The following is an 8,703-nucleotide window of genomic DNA, read 5'->3' as shown; positions in this document are numbered from 1 at the left end:
TATGGTGCGTAGCGGTACGAGTCGAGGTCATAGTACAGGAAGTACAGGCAGAGGCAAGCGATATAATTATGGTCCAAACCTTAGTACTCCTCTTCCTGTGAGGGCTTACGACAGGACCGAGGAGCAAACCAATGCCACAGTGCAGGCAGAACTCGACGCCCATTTTGGACCGAAACCGCCATCGCCGGCAAGGGAGAAAGTGCCTGTGGTAGTAGTTGACCACTTCATTCGTATGGCTCAACCACCAGCTCCTAAGCCTGTTGACACAGACTATGAGCGCCACATCAGGAAGTTACATCGACGACGTCTACAGAAGGAGGCGAGCTCGAGCTCGAGCAAACAACAAGCATCTGTCAAAAAATGCGGGAAAACCGTTGCCCAGCTGGGAAAACAGGCGGCGCAATCGATCCCCCCGCTTGTTGTGCCGCCAACAACACGTGACAGTATGCGCGCCCAATACTATTGTGGCCAATGCAGGCTGAAGAACTCAAGATCACTGTTGGACAACTCCTCGAGATCGAGAACATGCCTGGGATTACAGAGGAGGAAATAAAACGGAAATATGTCCGGGGCCAACCTTTGGTCGAGCCAGAAGATGTCAACAAGCTTCCAACGAGAATGTATGAATTGCATCAATGGTACATGGACATTACCAAGAGATCCAATCGAGAGTCCCTCATGGTGGATGTCAAGAAGGATGATTACTACCATGAGAAAGCTGTGGCCGTTGAGTATTCTGAACTGTTTCAGTTATACAATCAAGACGCACTCGACAAATCTATCGTCAGTTGCTATTGTCTGTAAGTGATTTCTTTCTGTAATTTAAGTCTCAAGCTAGCTGTAGTGATCCTTTTGATCAATCATTACCTGTAATTATCCTCACTATATTCTTTTCTGTGGTATTATGCAGGATGAAGATGTATGAAATGAGAAAAGGTGGACGCTATGGCATTGGGTTCATTGACCCAAACACCGTTAATGAATACACATGGAAAATGAACAAGTATTATGAAAAGCAGGTAGAGGACAGCATGCTAGAGTTCTTGAAGCGCCTCAAATACAATGAAGATATACTACTTCCTTACAACTTCCAGTGAGTCACACTTTCTTGTACTACAAATTCTCTGTTTTTGCCTACTAGCTAGCTACATGTTTTTGCTTACATATGCCCGCTTAATTAAGACATGCAAATGTGTGTGCATGCAGATTTCACTGGATCTTGTGTATCATTAAAGTTGACGCCGGAACAGTTGAAATACTTGACTCACTACTCAAAGCAAATAGTGACTATAACATCTTGTTTGGGATAGTCAACAGGTAATTTCAATCATTATTAACTATATATCTCGACCTATTTAGTTCGTCATTTCATGATATGAACTATTTAATAACCCCTTTATTCATTTTCTTTGTCGGCGGGTAGGGCTTGGGCAAGGTTCATCAGCGTCACGGAAGGCGAATGGAAACCAAAGCTGAAATGGTTTCGATCCAAGGTAAGTAATTAAGTAGTACTAGCTAGCTAGCTGCCATCTCTTTAATTATCATGCTTGATTAATTATTATCTGATCAAATTAAATTCCATTCTCGTAATAAAGGCCCTGAAGCAGGCGCAGGGGACTGATCTGTGTGCATTCTGCGTTTGCGAGAACATTCGCATGATGGCGTCCGAAAGGAGCAGATCTCAAAGACAGGAATGGGTACGCTTGTTAGAACACTATTCACAATTTTTACACCATTATCGATATCTAGTCACACAACTAATACACATGCATATTGATATCCTTCTTAACAGTTCAAAGAGGTGCGGGACAAGCTCCTACCAACGGAGCGCGTAGAAGCACTTCAAGAGGAAATAGCGGGATTTTTGCTCGACCAGGTCATAAATCCGAAGGGAGAATACTATTACCCACTACCGCCCTCATGAACCACTTCCAATTGTCATCGTGCTCCGAAGGCACCAATTAGGCTAATGCCACTAGCTACGAAGGCAACATGCATATGTAGGAGAAATTGTATATAGCTATTGTGTGTATGTGTAAATTAATATGGTGGTTTGTGAGACATTGATAATATATATATGATTGGTTCTACTAGAAATTCTATTTATACATATATATATATATATATATATATATATGCATAACGTGTACAATGTGTAGTACCGTAAAATACCAGAAAACGAAAAAGAATTAAAATGGAAAACACAAAATTAAATGAAAAAGAAATCATAAAACCAAAAACCCCACAACCATTTAGTACCGGTTGGTGTTACCAACCGGTACTAAAGGGCTCCCGGCCCCCGGAGCTTGCTCGTGCCACGTGGATCCCCTTTAGCACCGGTTTGTGCTGAACCGGTACTAAAGGGGGGGGTGGGGCTTTGGTGCCGAAACTTTAGTGTCGGTTCCTAAACCGGCACTAAAGGGCCTTACGAACTGGTGCTATTGTCCGGTTCTGCACTAGTGAATCGGAGTGACAAATCCTAATCTCGAAATACGCCAACCCAACATGTACCTTTGGAGACACCTGTAGAGCTGCTTTATAATCACCCAGTTACGTTGTGACGTTTGGTAGCACACAAAGTGTTCCTCCGGCAGACGGGTGTTGCATAATCTCATAGTCATAGGAACATGTATAAGTCATGAAGAAAGCAATAGCAACAAACTAAACGATCAAGTGCTAACCTAACGGAATGGGTCAAGTCAATCAGATCATTCATCTAATGATGTGATCCCATTAATCAAATAACAACTCTTTGTCTATGGTTAGGAAACATAACCATCTTTGATTAATGAGCTAGTCAAGTAGAGGCATACTAGTGACACTCTGTTTGTCTATGTATTCACACATGTATTATGTTTCCGGTTAATACAATTCTAGCATGAATAATAAACATTTATCATGATATAAGGAAATAAATAATAACTTTATTATTGCCTCTAGGGCATATTTCCTTCAGAATGCCCCCATGGGTCCCGGTTCGTGGACGAACCGGGACTAATGGCCTGGCTAGGCCCGAACGAAAGCCATGTTTTCTACTAGTGCTCCAATCCTAGAGGGCACACGACCTTCTTTGCTGCGTACATACTGTTGGGCAATTCGTTATCTTTTGGAAGCTTCTTCTTCAATATTTTCAGTAGCTTCTCAAATCCTTTGTCAGGTACAGGATTCTCTGCCTTCCACTGCAGCAATTCCAGTACGGTACCGAGCTTTGTGTTGCCATCTTCGCAATTGGGGTACAAGCCTTTTTTGTGATCCTCTAACATCCAATCGAACTTCAGCTTCTCCTTTTGACTTTCGCATTGCGTCCTTGCATCCACAATGAACCGGCAGAGATCATCATCATTGGGCACATCATCTGGTTCCTCTTCATCTTTAGCAGCTTCCCCCGTTGCATCATCATCGGGCACATCGTCTGGTTCCTCTTGATCTTCAGCAACTCCCCCCATTGCAGCATCACCATATTCAGGGGGCACATAGTTGTCATCGTCCTCTTCTTCTTCATCGTCTTCCATCATTACCCCTATTGCTCCGTGCCTCGTCCAAACATTATAGTGTGGCATGAAACCCTTGTAAAGCAGGTGGGTGTGAAGGATTTTCCGGTCAGAGTAAGACTTCGTATTCCCACATTTAGGGCATGGACAACACATAAAACCATTCTGCTTGTTTGCCTCAGCCACTTTGAGAAAATTATGCGCGCCCTTAATGTAATCGGAGGTCTGTCTGTCACCGTACATCCATTGTCGGTTCATCTGCGTGCATTATATATAATTATGTGTGTCAAAAGTAAGAAAATTAGACAAGTATCTATCTAAAGTAAGAAAATCAGACAAGTATCTATCTAAAGTAAGAAAATCAGAAAGAAGATAAGAATAAGAGGCTCACCAAGGTGGTGCCGGCGACGAGATCGGCGCGGGCGATCGACGGCGGTGAAAACGCGAACGGGGCGTGACGGACCGCTAAACCTTGACAAATCTCGGGAAAAATGGAGCTCCAAGGTCGAGCTTCGAGAGGAGAAAGCTTAACTAGTGTGGCTCGGGCATTTCATCGAACACCTCATGTGCATAGGAGGTGAGCTAGAGCACCCAATGCCCTCCCCCTCGCCGGCCAGCAAAAAATGGAGCACTGTGGAGTGCTCTGCTGCGGCGATGGGGTATATATAGGCAACTTATTTGTCCTGGTTCGTGGCAGGAACCGGAACTAAATCCCCCCTTTCTGTACCGGTTCTAGAAATGAACCGGTACCAAGGGCTATGGCCAGGAGCGCGGCCCGTTGGTCCCGGTTCGTGCCTAGAACCGGGACAAATGGATCCAGACAAACCGAGACCAATGCCCACGAGGCCCCGGCCGACCCCCTGGGCTCACGAACCGGGACTAGTGGCCCCCATGGGTCCCGGTTCGTGAAGAACCGGGGCTAATGGGCTGGCTAGGCCCGAACCAAAGCCCTGTTTTCTACTAGTGAGGGGGCATGAATGGCCTTCTTCTTCTTCTTCTTCTTCTTCTTCTTCTTCTTCTTCTTCTTCTTCTTCTCCTTCTTCATGGCCTCCTCGGCCGGCGGATGCCACGACCGTCTATTCCTAGCTCGCTTGCCGCTGGCGGGAGCAGCGGGAGGGTGCCCTACATTCGCTGGAGAGGCGGTGGCCAATCCGGCGGCCTTGTTCGCGGTTGCCGCCGGTGCTTGTGGCCAGTGAAGATTTTTCATCCCCCATATTTTTTTGATGCGGGCGGCGGCGGGGAGTTGGCTTACGGCCGCGGTGGCTGGCGGGGTGGCGGAAAGGTCTTGGCTACCCATTCTGGTGATGGGGGTGGCCACCGGTGGCGACGGCGATGCGTGGGCCAGTGCTCGCAGGAAGGATGCAGCCGCGTTGGCGGGAGAAAACGGCGGGACAACTTTTACAAGGCCACGCGGGGCACCAAGTATATTTAGGCGCCGCGGGGGCGATTTTCAACGGAGGAGTAGAAATTGCACAGCCTTATAGGACTTTGGAGATCGGCCAGGTGTGGCTTAGTGGACTAAACTAGAAAATATACTCCACTATAGCTTTTTAGGGGATCCACTAGAGATGTTCTTACCAAAGGAGTAGGCACCCCGGACACTAGCGTCACAGGTGTTCCCTTACCTGTATTGGCTGCTCCCGCCACCGCGCTAGGTAGGGGAACCCCAGGACGTTGTTCCCCGAGCAGGTTTTTTTTTGCTGCAGACGAGCGATTTAGTATTACGGGTATTTTTTTGGCGAGGGTAGTAGTATGGGTATCTTAGTTAGGGTTTCCTTTGTGCATGACTTCGGCTCTAGCGCTGGTGATGGTGGCAGCAAAAATATTTCTCCAGATCTCCCATCGAAGCACTGATTCTCTCGGCTATTGCTTTATAATTTCAGAGGCGGTGTCTGTGCGGATCCTTTGAATCTTGGTAGCCGCTTCATGTTCAATGATGTTGGCATCAAGGTAATGATCCTCTTCTTCCTGCTTCTTTCGATCGTAGAGGGCAGCCTGCCGCGTGTTGAATGGGGACTGGGGTTATGTTCCCAAACCGTTTTTTGCGGCAGCGATGAGGTTGTGGTCTCCTATTCTCCTATTGGACGTCTCCCTTATGCGGCATATTATTTTCTAGTGGTCCGTGCTCCTTTCTCGTTGCAGCAGCGTTCCCTTCACCGTCATTGCAGAGCTGGCAATAGGTTTTTTAAGGAGGTGTTTCAACTATTGGATTTCCAATGTAAGCAACACTTCTATGATGGGATGACGAAGAAGATGATGACTTCTTCGTCACGGCGTAGGCCCAGCTAGATCTTATATGGACGGAAAACAAAATGTCAGTCTGGCTCGAGCAATGGAGCAGAAGGGGTGGCATACCTTTGGTTCATGCTGGAGGTTGAGTTTGTTTGGCATTCTAAGTCCTTTAATATAGATCTTGGGCCTTATTCGTCAAAAAAAGTCCCAAGATTTACCGCCTTAATATGCATAAACTGTTGTAGCAACCAGACAGATAATTTGAAATTCCAAAAATAAGGCCTAGGGAACTGGACAAATTTTGTATAATTCACCAGCAAGCAAACCAGTCATAAGATGGCGAACTCTATGTCGTGTACTCGTGTAGTAGAATGCATATCGCGGAACCTGCTGAATTGGACTCGAGGTATACCTGCTCTCTTGTGAAAAGGATTCGCTCGTCTATATCCGATAATTGGTAGTTGCCAAGTCTTTATCCAGGGACAAAGCCAGGTCAGCGACCGGACATGGGAGTCAAGTCGTCATCTTTTAGCACCATTTATTAACCCAAGATTCATATTAATCTGTTAGTGTCGACTAACACCAACGATCATACCTGCTCCGCTCCGATCATTTCTTTATCGAATATGGACACAAGCGGATGACCTGTCTAATTTGAATCAAAACATTCTTAAGCCAAATTACATTTGTCGCTGTCCTAGTATATTAAGGTGCATGGAAAAACACAACATGTATTCAGCAGCCTAACACTACATGGAAAAAGACTCTTCCTCGATTAGCCTCTACTAGCGAGCAAGCATGCGGTCGACATCAGTGCACATCCTGCTGACGACGTTAGCAGCCTGCTAGAACAACTTGTTCAGCTACACAGAGCTGTAAAAACCTTTAATTACGACAAAGTCGTAGAAAAAATGTACAACAATTACAACAAAATAGAAATCCCCATACCACACTACTAGGAAAAGGCCTACTAATGGCGCACCTAATTTGGCCATTAATGGCGCATTAGTAGTGCGCCATTAGTATATTTTAGTAGTGGCGCACCACCGGTGCGCCATTAGTATCTGGTATAATAATGGCGCACCTTGGATGCGCCATTAGTATATACAATAGTGCGCCATTAGTATGCCTCCCAGGGGCCATGTATACCCAGGTGCTTTGGCATACTAATGGCGCACAACAACAAGATGCGCCATTAGTAATTTCGGCATACTAATGGCGCACTGTTTAATGATGCGCCATTAGTATCCTTTGGCATACTAATGGCGCACTGTGATGTGATGCGCCATTAGTATGAATATTAGGTTTTTTTTATTTTTTTATTTTCTATTTTTTGCACAGGTTACAAAATGTATAATTGGACAAAATAGAAGATTAGTCTCTGAATACAATTCATCATATTAGTCTCCGAATACAATTCATCATATTAGTCTCCGAATTGAAAAGACCGAACAAAGATGAAACATTACAAGTCTCAAGACCGCGAGTATCGAGTTTGTCGAAAGTAATACTAATCCTAACAAGTCCTACTAATCATCATCATACACCTTCTACTCGTTATTCATAACAAGTCATACGATCATCATCTTGATAGTCTTCGAACCAACCCTACTTAATTGTTCATCAGCACATGATCATCAGTATTAGGCAGGACCTAAATACCCTATTTAAGCTAAAATAGCATAAAACAATATAGACCCTGACTCTCCATCATGGAGAATGGAGAACATCCTATCTTCAATTCTTGCGCTTCGCTTCCTTTTGCTTCCAAGAAGCTCCTTACGACTGTCCATACATTTTTTCCATCCTTTGATTTTCATGTCTCCACTTCTTTTAGAAATCTCGTATGGACAGTTGAGATTCGTAGGATGACCTGGCTGTATGTTCAAAACATTAACACTACCTTTCAGATACATCATATGAGGCACACAATTCTCTGGGATTATCTGTTGAAAAACATAGTAATAACTTCATAGTTAGCAATGATGTGCTAGTTTTAGAAGTATGCAAAAGATGCATAGATGTCGTAATAGTAAAAATCTTACCAGGGTATCTCCATGGTAGTTACCGTAGTTGAACACATGCACTAGTGGGACGTATTTACCATAATGTTGAGGAATTTGTTTGTGGATAATGTAATTTTCAATGTCAGTACAAAATCCGAACAGATGTTTTTTCTCCTTGTAAGTTGTTAATTCGGAGCCATCGGTGTAGTGGGTTTTGTCTACCATCTCCCGCACATTCTTTGAACAATAAAAATAAGCTGTCAATGGAAATAAGCTGTCAACTATTTTGAAATAAACAATATAAATTAGCTAATAACTATGTTTGAGAAACTCACATAGCGGTAGAACTGGAGGCGTATCAACAAGGACCCAAATGTCCATATTGTCTTGGTTGATGTCAGGATTACCAAGATCCATGATGATAAGCATACCCTCATCAAAACCATACATCTTGCAAAATGCTTCCCAATTTTTGCAACCAAAATGGGTTACGCTCTCAGAATTATATAGATTTACTTCAAAGTCCACATCGTGATGAGTCCTTAGGTGAATTTTCTTTGTTTCAGAAATTTCATGGTCTTCAAAATCCATCCTCTCCAAGACATAGCATCTTGCATGGCATGGGATAAGCTATACTCAAATTGTAGAAGATGAAAATTACACGTTGAAATAGTTGAAGTAATGCTTAATTATGAAAATAACACTTGTCATCGTTGTGTACCGTTTCGACTTCGAAGGTCTCCTCGAGCTTAATGCTGAAGCGCCGATCATCGTCCAGGTGAGGCATGTCGCACATACCTCGATTGTCGTGGCACCAGTCGCACTCCGCCGGGAGACTTTCGTCGTCCGATGATGATGACGACATATCCTGGGACAGCTCCCAGAATTGCTTGCCGCCCGAACCACCGGCCTCATCGTTGTGGGCCATGTTTCGCTCTAAATAGGAAAAAAGTTTGGTCAAAAAGTTGGTTATT

At 44.4% G+C, this 8,703-nt stretch overlaps 1 long non-coding RNA gene across 1 annotated transcript; it reads left to right on the top strand.

Moving 5' to 3' along the window:
- The first annotated feature begins 551 nt into the window (after positions 1–551).
- Positions 552–1,256, top strand: LOC147961863 (uncharacterized). Its single transcript, XR_015610274.1, has 3 exons — positions 552–800; positions 911–1,093; positions 1,207–1,256. It is a non-coding gene; the product is annotated as an uncharacterized LOC147961863 (long non-coding RNA).
- The last annotated feature ends 7,447 nt before the right edge of the window (positions 1,257–8,703 follow it).

The sequence above is a fragment of the Triticum urartu genome, chromosome 7A, assembly GCF_056163025.1.
Source record: "Triticum urartu cultivar PI428250 chromosome 7A, HENAU_Tu73, whole genome shotgun sequence".
Taxonomy (NCBI): Eukaryota; Viridiplantae; Streptophyta; class Magnoliopsida; order Poales; family Poaceae; genus Triticum; species Triticum urartu.
The sequence above is the reverse complement of the archived record's forward strand: the minus strand, read 5'-3'. Positions and strand labels throughout refer to the sequence as shown.